At 41.9% G+C, this 17,077-nt stretch overlaps 1 protein-coding gene across 2 annotated transcripts in view; it reads right to left on the bottom strand.

Moving 5' to 3' along the window:
• LOC136884434 (protein scribble homolog) overlaps nucleotides 1-16,779 on the bottom strand; it is a 261,405-nt gene extending 244,626 nt beyond the window's left edge. Inside the window, exon 1 of one of the 2 annotated variants that reach the window (XM_067156596.2) lies at nucleotides 16,646-16,779. The gene's annotated coding sequence lies outside the window, so the exon portion shown is untranslated. The remainder of the gene's footprint in view (nucleotides 1-16,645) is intronic. The other variant, XM_067156597.2, reaches the window with a different exon arrangement.
• Nucleotides 16,780-17,077: the final 298 nt, after the last annotated feature.

Below are 17,077 nucleotides of genomic sequence, written 5' to 3'. Positions count from 1 at the left end.
ACAATCTTGTCAGATCTAATTTCACAGATACCCGGACGTAAAGATGCTAGTGAAAGCGAAGTTAGGAATGGTTAAGAGAGTTTTAATGTTTTTTGTTTACAAGTTGCTTTACGTCGCACCGACACAGATAGGTCTTATGGCGACGATGGGGCAAGAAAGGGCGAGAAATGGGAAGGAAGCGACCGTGGCCTTAATTAAAGTACAGCCCAAGCATTTGCCTGGTGTGAAAATGGAAAACCACGGAAAACCATCTTCAGAAACAGAAATCAATTAAGGATTAGCTACAATTGTTGCCGACTTTGTTCATGTTCATGTTCATGTTCATTTGCCTGGTGTGAAAATGGAAAACCACCATCTTCAGAAACAGAAATCAATTAAGGATTAGCTACAATTGTTGCCGACTTTGTTCATGTTTCGCGATTTCCCTGTGGTACTCCATATAGTCCGAGTCCAAATCCGAGGTAACCCCCCCCCCCCTCCCATTATCTCTGATTATCGAGACTCTACAGTATTTCTTTAATGTAATGGTTAGTTAGGATACTTAGTGTAAGACAAGCCTCCGTGGCACATGCGGCAGCGCGCCGGTCTCTCACCGCTGGGTTCCTTGTTCAAAACCCGGTCACCCCATGTGAGATTTGTTCTGGACAAAGTGGAGTCGGGACACGTTTTTCTCCGGGTACTCCAGTTTTTCCTGTCATCTTTCATTCCAGTAACACTCTCCAATATCATTTGATTTCATCTGTCAGTCATTAATAATTGACCCAGAGGAGTGCGACAGGCTTCGGCAGCCGGCACAATTCCTAGGCTATCCTCGTCGCTAGATGGGGGCTTCATTCATTCCATTCCTGACCCGGTTGAATGACTGGAAACAGGCTGTAGGTTTTTATTTTTCACTTACAAAAGAGTACTCCACTGAAAAAAAAAGTTACCAAAGTGAATGAAATGGCGTAGGCTATGGGTTTTAGTGCCGGGCTGAATGGCTCAGACGGTTGAGGCGATGGCATTCTGACCTTAATTTGGCAGGTTCAATCCTGGCTCAGTCCAGGTGCTCACCTAGTCAGCTTTGTGTCAATACATTTACTGGCACGTAAAAAGAACTCCTGCGGGACTAAATTCCGGCACCTCGGCGTCTACGAAAAAGTTAGTGAGACGTAAAGCCGATAAAATTGTTATTATTTCATTTTTGTTTTATTTTAAAGAAAAGCATGCAATAGAGAACATGTCTTCAATTACAGTACACTTTTCTTTCTTTGCTTCTTTCTTTCTTTATCTGTTTACCCTCCAGGGTTGGTTTCTCCCTCGGACTCGGCGAGGAATCCCATCTCTACCGCCTCAACGGCAGTGTCCTGGAGTTTGCGACTTTGGGTCGGGGGTTACAACTGGCCCATGAGGCCTCACCTGCTATGCTGAACAGGAACCTTGTGTGGGGGGATGGGAAGATTGGAAGGGATAGGCAAGGAAGAGGGAAGGAAGCGGCCCTGGCCTTAAGTTACGTACCATCCCGACATTTGCCGGGAGGAGAAGTGGGAAACCTCGGAAAACCCACTTCAGTCGACCTCCCGAGGCTGAGTGGGACCCCGTTGCAACCCTCGTACCACTTTTTAAATTTCGTGCCAAAGTCGGGAATCGAACCCGGGCCTAACCACTACATCACAAAGGCGGACACAGTATACTTAATAAATTTAAAATACGTCCATACACATATTAAATAGTTATATTGCTGGGGATGATCATGAAAATGAGATTGGGTTAACAACAGTGGGAAATGAAGAAATGAACGTAATGATGGCAAGGATGGTAACAACATCGTGTAATAATCACTACTAACTTAATTACTATATAAACTTTTCTTAGTGCCTAAATCATGACCTAGAGCTGATGGAGAAAATTTTTGCTTCTTGCAGCCGAAATCTAGCTGTTATTGTACTATATTATGTGAAGTGGTGAGTTATTTTGACTGGCTGTTTTCACATTTTCACAGTAGAACGCAAATAAAAATTCATGTTTTCACCTCTGGGACATTGAATAATGAAATAAAATAAGAATTTACAACTTTGTACACAAATATGTTATCTCATGTCTACGTAATTTAAGAGATTTGAAGTAAGCATCTGTGAAGAGACTCTCGTAGCTCTCACTCAAAGAATTTCACCATATTTTCCCATATATAGACCTTTCAGGAAACGTTCCTGGACCTTTTCTACTATTTCGATACACTTATTGCTAGGTGGGTTCCAGCGTATTCAAGTCTAGAGCGTACTAATGTATTGTAGAGCGTAATAATTATTATTCCATTAAATGGTTTTACCCATTACGAATGACGATTCCTAGAATTTTATAAGCGCTGTTAGCAGTTCTTTCAATATGATTTCGAAATGTTAATTTGGCATCGAATAATATACCAAGGTCTTTCGTTGTACTGTATAACTTTCTTCAAAGTTCTCCCCTAACATTCAGCAGGTGAAGTTTACCGGCACTTTGACTCTTGAGAAAGAAACGGTTACACACTTAAAAATATTAACTTTTAGTTTGTTTTCTTAACGCTCCATTCGCAGATGTTTTCTATATCGCGCTGTAGAAGATGGCAATTCTCTATTGTTGAAATACGCCTGTATAATTTCAGATTATCTGCATAAATTAAGTATCTGGAATGTGTTCCACAATTTGGAAGATCATCAATAAAATGTAGAAACAGATTTGGTCCTAGAATGGAACCTTGTGGAATTCCAAAGAAAAAAAAATTCTATAGATGCATTTCCTCTAAATGTGACGTACTGTTCTCTCCTTTTTAAGTATGAACTGAAAAGGTGAAGAAGTGGCTTGGAAAAACCATTCGAATTTAATTAACTTAAAAGCTAATCACGTTCTACTTTATCAAACGCATTTTTAAAATCTGTGTATATTACATCCGCCTGAATGCCCTCATTCGATAACCAGGTAAGGAAAAAGAATTAATTTCTGAACAACAGTTCAGCTATAAACGTCAAAAGGTAAGCCGGAAGTTTTCCCCTCCTGCTTCAGAGTATTGATCAGTAACGTGTGTACACGATTTGTGTTGTTCCCTGGAGGTTTGACTCACTTGACGGAGCGAGGGGACCACCCGACCCTCGAACACACACAGGTGGAACTGATCGGTCCTACATTCAGCAACACGCAACTAACTACGCGCGTGATGTGTAAAGGCTATCTTCCGGGATGAGAAAATAAAGTTAGACATGCATGTTTCTCGGATTCCCCACACGCCAATTAACGTGCTTCATTATTTTTCTTACCTTTTTTCTGTGTTAGCAGTTCTGAATGATCAAGTTTAGCGGTCTTGTATGTTGGTTTCTTTTTTAACACGAAACCTACTTCTTGACTTCAGGCAATTCGTCTTTAAGACTAGATGCAATAAATGCTGCTTTCCGGAAAGATCTTCTTTCTTAGTTCTTTATCGTCACACTAAAACATCAATTATTATCAATTATTTTCGGCGATGGAAGGAGAGGAAAAGGGCTAGGATTGGCCTTATTTAAGATACAGCGGCTAATGTCAGAAAGACCCGCAGCCCAAAAACATATCAATGTTAAAAGAACTTAGCACACTCCTTGTGGGACATAACTTACGTATCTCAAAGAGTTCTCCCTCAAAAAACTTGAACAACCAAGGAAGATCCAACATGTGACGCATCTAATGATGGGATAATCGAAATCAAAATAATAGCTTATTAGATTATTTCATTTTATCGATTCTATTTCTCATTCGATCATTTTTTCGATTGTTCATCCGAAACTCCATTCGAATCAAATGAGGCAACCGAACAGTGAATTTTCCATCCGATTATTCATTCGGAACTGTATTCGAATGCAATTTATTGAATAGTGAATGATTTCGAAACAATGGAATGAAAAGTGATGTTATTAAGACAGTTTATTCATTCATTTAATTTCAAAATTTGGGGATACGTTTGGAAAAAGACGTATTCCTATTTTTCATAAGAGTACATCTGCTCGCTTATTTGAATCGATTATCCACCCGACACACTTACATCGAAAAATTCATTCATGACGCACCCGAATATTCTATGCGATATAACCGAATGATATTTGGTAACTCGTTCGATTATTTATTCGATTATCTAAATAATCGGATCAGGTTATTCTATTATCAGGACGAACAGAAATGAAATGCATTTCTATTCGTCCTGCTATTATTAAAACTATTTGATTATCCGATCACTAGACGCATCTTACCCACTTCCACCTCAGGGCAGTGGACTACGCCGTGCCATTCAGCAGAGGGCTCTAGAGAAATCATGACGCGTTGAGGTAAATTACTTAGTAACGTGTCATCGGAGTTATTGGTACACAAGAAGTACTTTCCCCGAGTGTTGTTTCCTCCTCTTCAAGGATTTCCACGAACGCTATGAGTGTTTCATTTCCTCCAATGATTCTAATACTAGCAGGAGTATTAATAAACCGCCTTATAAAGTCTTCGTCACGACCATTAATATTCTTTATGGATTGTATCGCGGAAGGAATAATCAACTGACTCTCTTTATCCGCCTCTGGACTATCTGTGTCAGTGCGGTTAGCACTATTAGCTGCCATCCTCGGGGGCCTGGGTACGATTCCCGGTATTGCCAGACATTTAAGAATGGCAGGAGGGCTGGTACATGCAGCTCACCTCCGGATGAGGAAACGAGTTTACTTTCGCCCCTCTTTAATATATTTTTAATTTCTGCTAACAAATTAACTTCGTTTAAATGCGAAGCAAAACCGAAGTCATCTCGGTGCACAGCATTGCCAACTTAATGGTTTTCCCTCCAAATGTAGTGGATTCAGATGTTTGACAGGGGAAAATTTATCTACTGTAGCAGATAGTGGGAATTCTGGTGAATTTCAAAACCATTTTGGTAGTAATTAGGTGGTTTTAAATTTTTCTTAATCATATAATAAGTTGAAAGGAATGTTCAATTTGTCTGTCATTCAACAAGGTAGTTGCTCCAAAGGCTTCTAGATAGCATCGAAGCCTTGAGGAAAGTGTCATTTCTTTCGTTGTCAAATGCACTGAAGGTTGTAAAAGAGTCGCGGATTCCCCTTCTTGAATCGTGTAACTTTTACACTAGGATAATCATACATTACTTTACGTCGCACCGATACAGATAGTTCTTATGGTGACAATAGGATATGAAAGGATTAGGAGAGAAAAGCGACCATGGCTTTTATTAAGGTTTATTAAGGCATTTACCTGGTGTGAAAATGGGAAACCCGGAAAACCATCTTCAGGGCTGCCGACAGCGGGGTTCGAATACACTATCTCCCGAATGCAAGCTGGCAGTAGGCCCGTTTTTATCTCAAATGGATTACAGACCTCACACCTAAAATTAACTCGGAAAAGGACTCTGAGGGTTTGCCTACAGTAATTGTAGACAAGGATTTTTCATCACCTCCAAACTCCCAGAGAACATTCACGAACACTCCACGATCTACGGAATCATACGCCTTCTTAAATCTGCAAAGGTTAAAACTGTTCTGTTTTGGTTTTTCATCGTTTTGCGCATTCAATTAGTGCGTTGGAACCTGTTAGTCGCTTGATGGCTTTTGCCTTCTTTTCCTCCCAAAACCTTATCATGAAATCGTAATGCTATTTCTTGCATTGTTGGATGAGCATTTCCTTGTTTCTCCGTAAATTTGTGCTGAGTTACTTTCTGCTGCCGGCCCCGCGGTGTAGGGGCAGCGTTCATTCCTCGTACCCGGAGGTCCCGGGTTGGATTCCCGGCCAGGTCAGGGATTCTTACCTGCATCTACGGGATAATTTAAGATCCACTTAGCCTATATGATTCCAATTGAGGAGCTCTCTGACAGTGAGATGGCGACCCCGGTTTAGAAAGCCATGAATAATGGCTGAGATGATTCGTCGTGCTGACCACACGACACCTCACAATCTGCAGCCCTTCGGGGCTGTTGCGCCATGGGGTGTTGTTTTGGTTTAGTTTGTTTGCAGGTTCTCTTCTTGATCCAGACTCTATTTTCTTGTGTCGGACCAAACATTTTCTTCAGTTTCCGTGGTTTTATTATTTCTGCTATTTTAGAATGAGCTCCCAAGGTTATGGTTTCCGATTAGCATTATTATTATTAGTATATTTTTCAAATTGAGCCTCTAGGGACTGCGTGCTAACAACCAATCTCATTTTGAATGGCTGTGTCTTGTTCGTCTGTCGGCTTTGACATCCTGCCACTATCTCTTGAGCCTATCGATGAGCGCTTTCTTCCGCTCCTCTGGTGAAGGGCCTCTCCATCGTCTGGGTTCTGTCTCCACCATAAAAAGCTGATACCTTTTCACCATCCTGTCATTGATTTTATCCACCGTAATGACCACCCTCTCTCAGATTTTTCTCACATTCTTGAAGCCATCTCTACTTAGATGCCTTTGGTTTTAGAAAATCCCAGATTTTCTTTGTGAACCGGTCATTATTCACGCGGAAGATGTGCCCATAAAACAGCAATCTTCTCTTTCTAGTTGTTGTTGTTATCGGATGCAGTCGAACCTGTACCCATCAGTTGCCCAAGATCTTCCGTAATAGCCTGCGTTCTGTTTTAAGTAGCTGACTGACTTGTCCTTTTCGATTCTTGCACACGGTCTCCGAAGCTTATAAACCTTCCGGTCTAACAACAGTGCTGTAATATCTGAATTTGACTCCGAAACTCAGCATCTTCTTATTATAGATGATTTTAGTCTACTGGAACGCTCGCTGTAATTCCCGGATGCGGATATTGGTCGCTTCTTGTTCTAGCCCATTCCCTTGGATTACTTCACCAAGCGAATTAAACTTCTTGAATCTTCCAATTCTTCTTCTTCTTATTATTAGTGCTCTCTGTTACGAACATACGAGTCACAGTTTCACAAGGAAGACAGTGCCCCCTCTGTCACCCTTCATCTGATATCCTGACCCGGTACTTTAAAGCTGAATAAGTAGGCCTGCCTTCTGGTCCGTCATCAGTCGCCAGGCACGTGCGCCTGTACACAATAAATTCTCCGTGCCAGGAACATAAAGCTGATAAGGTGACCATAACTCCATTACTAAGCAACCGTTAAAATGATTTTTTTTTTTCTCCGTAGTAGCTAGGAAAGGAAACTGGAGGAAGGTCAAATGTACTGATTAAGACTGTTTGCAGCTGCTACGTTCTTTTGTGTATGTCGTACGCTGAAAACAAAGGCCACTGTAACGTTACACTGCACTGTTCATAACGTTATTGAAGACTATTCAACATGCTGATGACGCTATCTCCTCGCGTAATTCGGAAATTAACATTGCAATTATGTGTGTTTCTGTGAATCTTCTCAAACACCCAAACAATTCTAATATGGAACTCACAAAGCCATTATATCGTCTGTTTAGGATATCCTGCTGTTACAAACGGTTCCTTAAGTTCATTCACCACATCTTCAATAATTTAGTGTCCTAATTATATGTCAAAGACCAATAATTAATTAAGTGATCAAACGTATAACCTTAATAGGGTTCAAACTATTTAGACATTCAATATTTGTTATTCATTCATTGTCCATGAGAGATATCAGCTTACAAGCGACCACGGGGTTCCTGCAACAAGAACACAATTACTTGCATTCTTGAGTATCAGTATGTATAGTTTAGTAATAGGATTGACTCACTATCACGTGAAGTACAAATTGTAATCCAGAATTTTAAGTGAGTTTTTAACAATGTTTAAGGCGATGTCATTTAGACAAGTTAAAAACAATCCGAGGCTTTTCATTATGTTTCCAGGTCGACAGTGTCACGGCACCCAGTCCTATAACACACCAGTTTTTCAATGGAAGATGATAGCGATCAGAGAGGTATGGTCGATAGAGTTCGTGATGGACCTCTTTTCCTGGTCGATCCTCGAATGCCTGATGTTGATCCTTCTCAAAGCGAATTGTTGGAAATAAAACAATGGCATTCCAGTGGACTGGTTTATGCTTATGAGGCTATTTAGGGGTCGTAGTAAAGATGTAAAAGAGAGGGTGTATAAGTACCTGGTAAGACCCCAACTAGAGTATGATTCCAGTGTATGGGACCATCACCAGGATTACTTGATACAAGAACGGGAAAAAATCGAAAGGAAAGCACCTCGATTTGTTCTGGTGATTTCCGACAAAAGAGTAGCGTTACAAAAACGTTGCAAAGTTCGAGCTGGGAAGACCTGGGAATGAGGAGACAACATGCTCGATTATGGGGTATGTTTCGAGTTATGAGGGGATAGATGGCGTGGCATGACATTAGTAGACGAATAAGTTTGAGTGGAGCTTATAAAAGTAGGGAAGATCATAATATGAAGATAAAGTTGGAATTCAAGAGGGTAAATTGGGGCAAATATTCATTTATAGGATGAAGAGTAAAGGATTACAATAACTTATCAAGAGAAAGGTTCAATACATTTTCAAGTGCTTTGAAAATGTTTAAGAAAATGCTACGTAAGCAATTGATAGGGAATCTGCCACAGGGATGACTGGCCTAGATGCACATCAGTAGTGATTGATTGATTGATTGCATATTTCAAAGAAAATTAGGCTACATAAATGTTGCTACCGTGAAACTGAATGCTCAGCGTTGAGGCCTTCGGTTCACAGGGTCCCACGTTCGATTCCCGACCGAGTCGGGAATTTTAATCGCATCTGATTAATACTTCTGGCTCGGAGACTGGGTGTTTGTGTTCGTCCCAACACTCTCCTCTTCGTATTTAGACAACACAACACACTAATCAACCAACACAGAAACACGCAATAGTGATTACGTGCCTCCATATAGGGTTGGCGTCAGGAAGGGCATCCTGTCGTAAAACAGGGCCAAATCCACATGTGCGACACAGTTCGCACCCGCGACCGTGCAAGTGTGGAAAAATGGAAATATGGAGACAAATACCAGACTGGAGTGATTTTATATGTAAAAATACCTTTATAATCTGGAGACCTCTGGAATGCAAGTGCAAGTGTGGAAAAATGGAAAAATGGAAATATGGAGACAAATACCAGACTGGAGTGATTTTATATGTAAAAATACCTTGTATAATCTGGAGACCTCTGGAATGCGAAATTGGAAAGGGGTTTAAGTCAATCAGTCACTAGTGATCTGCATTTACGGCAGTCGCCTAGGTGGCAGATTCCCTGTCTGTTGTTTTCCTAGTCCTTTCTTAAATGATTGCAAAGAAATTGGAAATTTATTGAACATCTCCCTTGGTTAATTATTCCAAACCCTAACTCCCCTTCCTACAAACTAATACGTGCCTAATATTTGTCATCTTGCTGAACAGGGGCCTCGGGTGTGTGGGGGGGGGGGGGGGGGGGCTTGGAGGGAAGGGAAGATCGGAAGGGATAGGGAAGGAAGCGGCCGTGGTCTTAACTTTGGTACCATCCCGGCATTTGCCTGCAGGAGAAGTGGGGAAACCACGGAAAACCACTTCGAGGAAGGCTGAGGTGGGAATCGAACTCAGTTGACTTTCCGCGGCTGACTGGACCACGTTATAGCCATCGTACCACTATTACAAATTTCGTGGCAGAGCCGGGAATCGAACCCGGGCCTCCGGGCGTGGCAGCTACTCACACTAACCACTATTATCGTAAGTCTCTACAGAGCTCTCCCCCACTTTCAACAGACATTATGCATGAATTGAATGTTCTCGGCCTATGGCTACGGAGATAATATGATGGGAGATAATAAGATCATCATCATTATCAACCTCTGTGGTGTAGTGGTTAGCGTGATAAGCTACCACCCTGGAGGCCCAAGTTTGATCCCCGCCTCTGGCACGAAATTTGAAAAGTGGTACGAGGACTACAACGGGGTCAACTGAATAGAGGGGGAGGGGGGGGGGGTCGATTCTCTCCTCAGCCATCCTCGAAGTGATTTTCCGTTGGTTTCCCACTTCTCCAAGCAAATGCCGGGGTGTTTCCTAACTTAAGGCCATAGCCGCCTCCTTCCTCCTTCATTGCTTGCTTATCCCTTCCGATCTTCCCATCCCCCACACAAGGCCCCTGTTCAGGATAGCAGGTGAGGCCTTCTGCGCGAGGTACTGGTTCTTCTCCCCAATTGTATTCCCGACCCAAAGTCTCAGGCTCCAGGACACTGCCCGTGAGGCGGAAGAGGTAAGATCCTTCGCTGAGTCCGCGGGAAAAACCAACCCTGGAGGGTAAATAGTTTAGAAAGAAAGAAAGAAAGAAAATAATAATAATAATAATAATAATAATAATAATAATAATAATAATAATATCACCTCAGCCAACGTGTGCAGACATTTTAATTTGACGCTATCTGGCTATCTGCTCGTCAATTTCGACGTTCCGTTTTACTCGAGGCCTACTAGATGGCAGACTAAACCGAATCTCTTTCGGCCGTCTACGTCTGAAGGTTTAAAAAAAATAACTTTGTTGGGTTAACACCAAATGTGTCACCAAAGATCTTTTACATGCCAACATCGTACGACATGGAGTGTCGAATGGACAATTTTCCGCCCTTCAAAAATCTGACAACTACCGGTTAGAACCCACTACCTTGGGATTTGCAGACCGACACTCTTCCACTGATCCACAGAAGGAGATACTATTACGTATGTATTAATGAACCATGTACCCGTAAATGAAAATATAATCTTCTGAAGTTCCTACGCACCATGATACAGAAGACCAGAAAGGACAAGTCCGAGAGGAGATGGGAATAAGGAGACTCCCTACTAGAGAGGATTCAGAAAGCAAGACTTAAGTGGTTTGGCCACGTGAGAAGGATGAGTGCAAACAGGACTGCAAGAAGAGAATATGAAAGAGAAATAAAAGAGAAAAGACCAGTGGGCAGACCCAGAGAAAAATGTATAGATCTGGTGAAGAAAGATGCCGGAGAACAAGATTGGGAGAAGATTATGAGAGAACAGTGATTCATGGACAGACAAAGATGGAGGGGGCTCGTATACCACACCAGGGCAACTGGAGATGGTCAACGATGATGGTGATGATGATGGCGGTGGTGGTGTTTGTCATATGCGATGGTAACCGAATATTAAGGCAATACACCTTAGAACTTTTTGGCATCCCGACACATTTTTCCGGGAGAACGGGACACTTCAGACAATACACGGGCCGTCTCGTGAGCTTATTAAAAGTCACGGCGACTTATACGTTTTGTATCACAGACAACGCTACGACTACACGTCCTTCTTTGCGGGAAGAAAAAATACGTGCATCATTCGTGAAGTTGAATTATTGCCAAGAAGAGAAAACGGAACGCTTGGCGATATTAGGAACCGTGGAACGAAACAGACTGGTGAAAATAAGGGTTACGAGTCCAAGTGTTCGGATAACGCGATTTTACATTGGATAAGGTTCAATATAGCGTAAAGATGTACGAGAACTCGTGATCCCATCATTATTTCGGAGATAACTACTAGAATCTTGGTCGTGACAAAACAATCATTGCCGATTAAAATCTACGGTTTCACGTTAAGCATCGAAGATCAGATTTTGATCAGCTAGGTCTTCATTACCGCCAGTACTTTCTTACGCCTTTAGACGGTAGCAGTGTCTACAATCCCCCACGAAGAAAAGGTCATTACTCTTGGTGGTAACTAGATTGGCTATATTTCCCGATTTTGGCGGGTTTTCCCAATATTTAGATGGTTTGTGGCATAGATTCGCCATTCTTTCGTTCTTTCTTGATCCGCTTACCCTGCATGGCTGGTTTTTCCCTCGGACTCATCGAGAGATCCAACCTCTACCACCTCGAGGGCAATATCCTGGAGCGTCAGACTTTGGATCGCGGGAATACAATTGGGAAGAAGGACCAGTATCTCGTCCAGGCGGACTTACCTACTATGCTGAACAGGGGCCTTGTGAGGGGATGGGAAGATTGGAAGGGATAGACATAGAAGAGGGAAGGAAGCGGCCGTGGCCTTAGGCACCATCCAGGCATTTCCCTTGAGGATAAGTGGGAAACCACGGAAAACCACTTCGAGGATGGCTGAGGTGGGAATCGAACCCCCTCCACTCAGTTGACTTGGCGAGGCTGAGTGGACGCCGTTCCAGCCCTCGTGCCACTTTTCTAATTTAGTGGCTGAGCCGGGAATCGAACCTGGGCCTCTGGGGGTTGCAGCTAAATCACAATAACCACTACACACAGGCGGATAGTTTTCCCACTTCTGACCAAAATTTTTTATTTTCTGAATTTTTCCCATTTGTGATGACTAACTTCATAAAAATTAACCTACAGCAATTTCAATTTTGCTCAACAGTTATGGCTACTTCGTTAAAATAACAGACTCTACACCGTGGACCGTGGCGCAATACCAACCCCAATAAAATACTGTTTTATTCCTTGTTTCATAAAGTATTATTTCACTATTTATTTCCTTGTTCAATAATGTTTTATGCTTATTTTATTCCTTGTTTAATAGTGGGTTTTTACACTATTATATTCCTTGTTTAATAGTGGGTTTTACACTATTATATTCCTTGTTTAATAGTGGGTTTTTACACTATTATATTCCTTGTTTAATAGTGGTTTTTACAATATTATATTCCTTGTTCAATAGCGGGTTTTTACACTACTATATTCGTTGTTTAATAGTGGGTTTTTACACTATTATATTCGTTGTTTAATGGTGGGTTTTTACACTACTACATTCCTTGTTTAATAGTGGGTTTTTACACTATTATATTCCTTGTTTAATAGTGGGTTTTTACACTATTATATTCCTTGTTTAATAGTGGGTTTTTACACTATTATATTCCTTGTTTAATAGTGGGTTTTTACACTATTATATTCCTTGTTTAATAGTGGGTTTTTACACTATTATATTCCATGTTTAATAGTGGGGTTTTTCACTATTTTATTCCTTGTTTAATAGTGGGTTTTTACGCTATTTCATCCCTTGTTTAAGTGTGTTATTTCACTATTTTATTTATTTTTTAATAGTGGGTTTTACACTATTATATTCCTTGTTCAATAGCGGGTTTTTACGCTATTATATTCCTTGTTTAATAGTGGGTTTTACACTATTATATTTCTTGTTTAATAGTGGGTTTTTACACTATTATATTCCTTGTTTAATAGTAGGGTTTTTCACTATTTTATTCCTTGTTTAATAGTGGTTTTTACACTATTTTATTCCTTGTTTATTAGTGGGTTTTACGCTCATTTATTCCTTCTTTAATAGTGGGTTTTTACACTATTATATTCCTTGTTTAATAGTGGGTTTTTACACTATTATATTCCTTGTTTAATGGTGGGATTTTATACTATTTTATTCTTGTTTAACAGTGTTTTTAACAGACATGTTCCGTGAAAAGCTTGTACATTACAATGCAAAATATGTCGTTACAGTTTATTCTGTTAAATTTAATGTAGTGGGTTTGTTACAACGCAAAGCGAAATGTATCACGACAAAGTATAAAAAGTACGGCATTCGGTTCGATGCAACGCAGCGGCCTTTGGTTCAGGGTCCTGGGTTCGGGTCGCGGTCGGACCAATGATTTAGCCGCGTCTGGTCACTTCCTCTGATTCTGAGAGTGGGTATTTGTTTTTGCCCGCATATCGTCTTTTTCATACACACATCAACTACCCACGACTACAGAAATATGCAGTAGAGAATATATCCCCCAACATAGGATGTTTGCCGGGAAGGGCGTTCGGCCGTAAAAATGGGCTTAAACCACGTAAATCCCAATCCAAATGATTTGGAGAACGGCCAAGAAGAAGGAGGAGGAGGAGGAAACTATCCTTTACAGACAGTATGAAAGGAGCGCTTACCGAGTTAAAAATAAAAATAAAAATCCTGCCATCTTCACATAAATGTCTTACGAGTGGGAGTCATCTGAAAATTTGCATCGTGAAATTAGCGATACAATATGTGACACGATGTTGCCTAGCAACCGTGCAGGCTGTGATGTGAAGTACTGATAGATGGCCACGACTGAGGGCTTCCCCCTGGTGATGGGGGCGTTACAATCAGGTGCGTAGCCAGATGGGGGTGTAATGGAGGTTAGAACCCCCCATGGAATGTTTACAAAAATAAAATAAACAGAAACGAACAATGAACTTAATGAACATTTAGAGATACAACTGTGAACCAACAGAGCTCTAAGGAGCCTCAAAAGTTGGATTTTAGATTGTTTTACCATTCGGTGAAAAACTGTTCACCTTGATCGTATTGTTCTGTATTTTAATGTAAGACTTTGATACACCTGCACAAGTATCTTCATTATGTTCTATCATATTTGTTGTAACTTACCTATAACCCTCCCCCCAACGGCCGATCCTGGCTACGCTGCTGGTTACAGTAACACCCACAGTATTCCCTGGCTGTTGTAAGACACGACTAAAAGGGACGCCAGGGGGTCTTAACTTGGGAACTGGGTTGGCGACAACGGGGCCTTTAGCTGATTCCTGCCACTCCTTCTCCTTACTTGCACAAGGCTCCTCACTTTCATCTACCCTATCCGAACTTCCTTGCTTAACTCTTGTTCTTTTCCGACCCCGACGGTATTAGAGCATTCGAGACCTAGGGAGTTTTCTTTTTCACGCTCTTCGTGGCCCTTGTCTTTCTTTGGCAGATACCTTCATTTTTCCTCTGATTAGTGTTAATAGAGTGGTGGTGGTGATTATTGTTTTAAGAGGAAGTACAACTAGGCAACCATTCTCTATATAACACTAATCAGAGAGAGAATCTGCAACTTGCCCCGTAGTGTAGGAGTAGCGAGCCTGCCTCATACCCGGAGGCCCCAGGTTTGATTCCCGGCCAGGTCAGGGATTTTTACCTGGTTCTGAGGGCTGGTTCGAGGTCCACTCAGCCAACGTGCACCGAGCTCGATAGCTGCAGTCGCTTAAGTGCGGCCAGTATCCAGTATTCGGGAGATAGTGGGTTCGAACCCCACTGTCGGCAGCTCTGAAGATGGTTTTCCGTGGTTTCCCATTTTCACACCAGGAAAATGCTGGGGTACAGCCACTTCCTTCCCATTCCTAGCCTATCGTCACCATAAGACCTATCTAGGAGCTATCTGACGGTGAGATAGTGGCCCCGGTCTAGAAAGCCAAGAATAACGGGCGAGACGATTCGTCGTGCTGACCACACGGCACCTCGTAATCTGCAGCCTGATAGCTGAGTAGCGGTCGCTTGGTAGGCCAAGGCCCTTCAGGGCTGTAGTGCCATGGAGTTAGGTTAGTTAGAGAGAGAAAGTGGCACTTCGAAAACTGGAGATATCACCCAAATACAGACACGGACCACGAAGGGCGTGGAAATGAAAGACTCCCTAGGCCTTCAATGCTCTAACACCGTTGAGGTCGGATAAGAACAAGAGCTGATAAAGTGAGGTAGGATAGGATGGAAGTGAGGAGCTTGACATAAGTAGATGAAGCAATGCCAGTGGTGGTGATTATTGTTTTAAGAGGAAATGCACCTGGAAAACCATCCTCTATTAACACTAATCAGATGAACAAATGGAGAGATCAGACACTTCGAAAATTGAAATTTTCGGCCATGGTGGCCGTCAAAATGAAAGACTCCCTAGCCATCAGAACTCAAGGGAGGTCAGACAGAATATATGAAAGTGAGGAGCCCGGCAAAAGTAAGTCGAAGCAATGTCAGGACCCAGCTGAGGGCCCTGTGGTCGTCAACCCATGGTTCCAAGTTGAGAACCCAAGTTACCTCTTACGACTGTCAGGGTGTACCGTGGCTGTTATTCTACCGCCATCGTTAATAGAGGGTGGTTGCCTAGTTTTACTTCCTATAAGAACAACAATCACCAAGACCACCATGACTGAGAAACATATTATCAAAGAGGGGCGTTAGAGTACGAAATTGTCGGTGTGATCTTGCAGGCTGTGATGTAAAGTATTGAAAGGCATATTTATTATCATTTGATTTTCCCAAAAGGAAATTTGACCCCATTTAAAAAAATAATATTGAAATATATAATGTTCACGTTTCGTGTAGCACTTGTGTAATGACGCATTGTAAACCAAATAAATCGAGGCACAGTGTGAGAGTACGGCATGTGTTGTACTTCCTTGCACAAATGTAATAACCTAATCCACTACAATTCTTAAAGCAAGCTTACAGCCCTTTATCATCATTTACTCTCCTTAAATTAAAGAACAGAATTTTTTTTTTTTTTTTTTTTTTTTTTGCTAGAGGCTTTACGTCGCACCGACACAGATAGGTCTTATGGCGACGATGGGATAGGAAAGGCCTAGGAGTTGGAAGGAAGCGGCCGTGGCCTTAATTAAGGTACAGCCCCAGCATTTGCCTGGTGTGAAAATGGGAAACCACGGAAAACCATCTTCAGGGCTGCCGATAGTGGGATTCGAACCTACTATCTCCCGGATGCAAGCTCGCAGCCGAGCGCCTCTACGCGCACGGCCAACTCGCCCGGTAACAGAAAAATAAACTTCAATTATTGTTTCTAATAGATGGCTCAGTTAATAAATCCAAAAAGAAATGTTAAACCTTCAAATAAATCATTCTCTCCGGGCCCGTTATAGAAGGGTTCGCGATGCTTAATTGATCTCTTTCTTAGTGGTCAAATGCCACTTCTACTGCAAGACAGACGTGTTTAACTGTAGTTTTCTTTCGAAGAGAAAACATCGCATGATGCTAAGAGGAATTGTGTCTTAGCTCACCTTGTATCAGCTGTGTGTTACTTCAAAATCCTGTAGGCGCTCACTCACACACCGCCGGTTTCATCGCGCGATACACAACACCGCACATACACAAGGCGAAGGAAACATTGGCACTACAGTGGTGAACGAACGGCTAGACCAGGTCGGCTCAGGTAGCAAACGGAAGGTGGCGCCATTTACACCGCAGTCTGGCGGTGCAGTAACGCACTACAGATGGTAAACAAACAAAACGTTCGCGCTATCAGCCACGAGCGCGATTGTTCGGGACCGCGGCTACGAAGTTCTGTTTCAATTTCAGGATTTACAGACACAAGCCATGCACACATTTGCTTGTTGAGAAACGATCTGGTGTGATGCAGAGTAATCAGTTTAAATGTAATGATAATTTTGTCGGTGCGTTTCAAATCTTGCCTCATATTTCCTTTGTATTTG

Source organism: Anabrus simplex, chromosome 12 (assembly GCF_040414725.1).
Source record: "Anabrus simplex isolate iqAnaSimp1 chromosome 12, ASM4041472v1, whole genome shotgun sequence".
In the NCBI taxonomy this organism is placed as follows: domain Eukaryota; kingdom Metazoa; phylum Arthropoda; class Insecta; order Orthoptera; family Tettigoniidae; genus Anabrus; species Anabrus simplex.
Note: the sequence above shows the minus strand (reverse complement) of the source record. Positions and strands in the feature narration are given on the sequence as shown.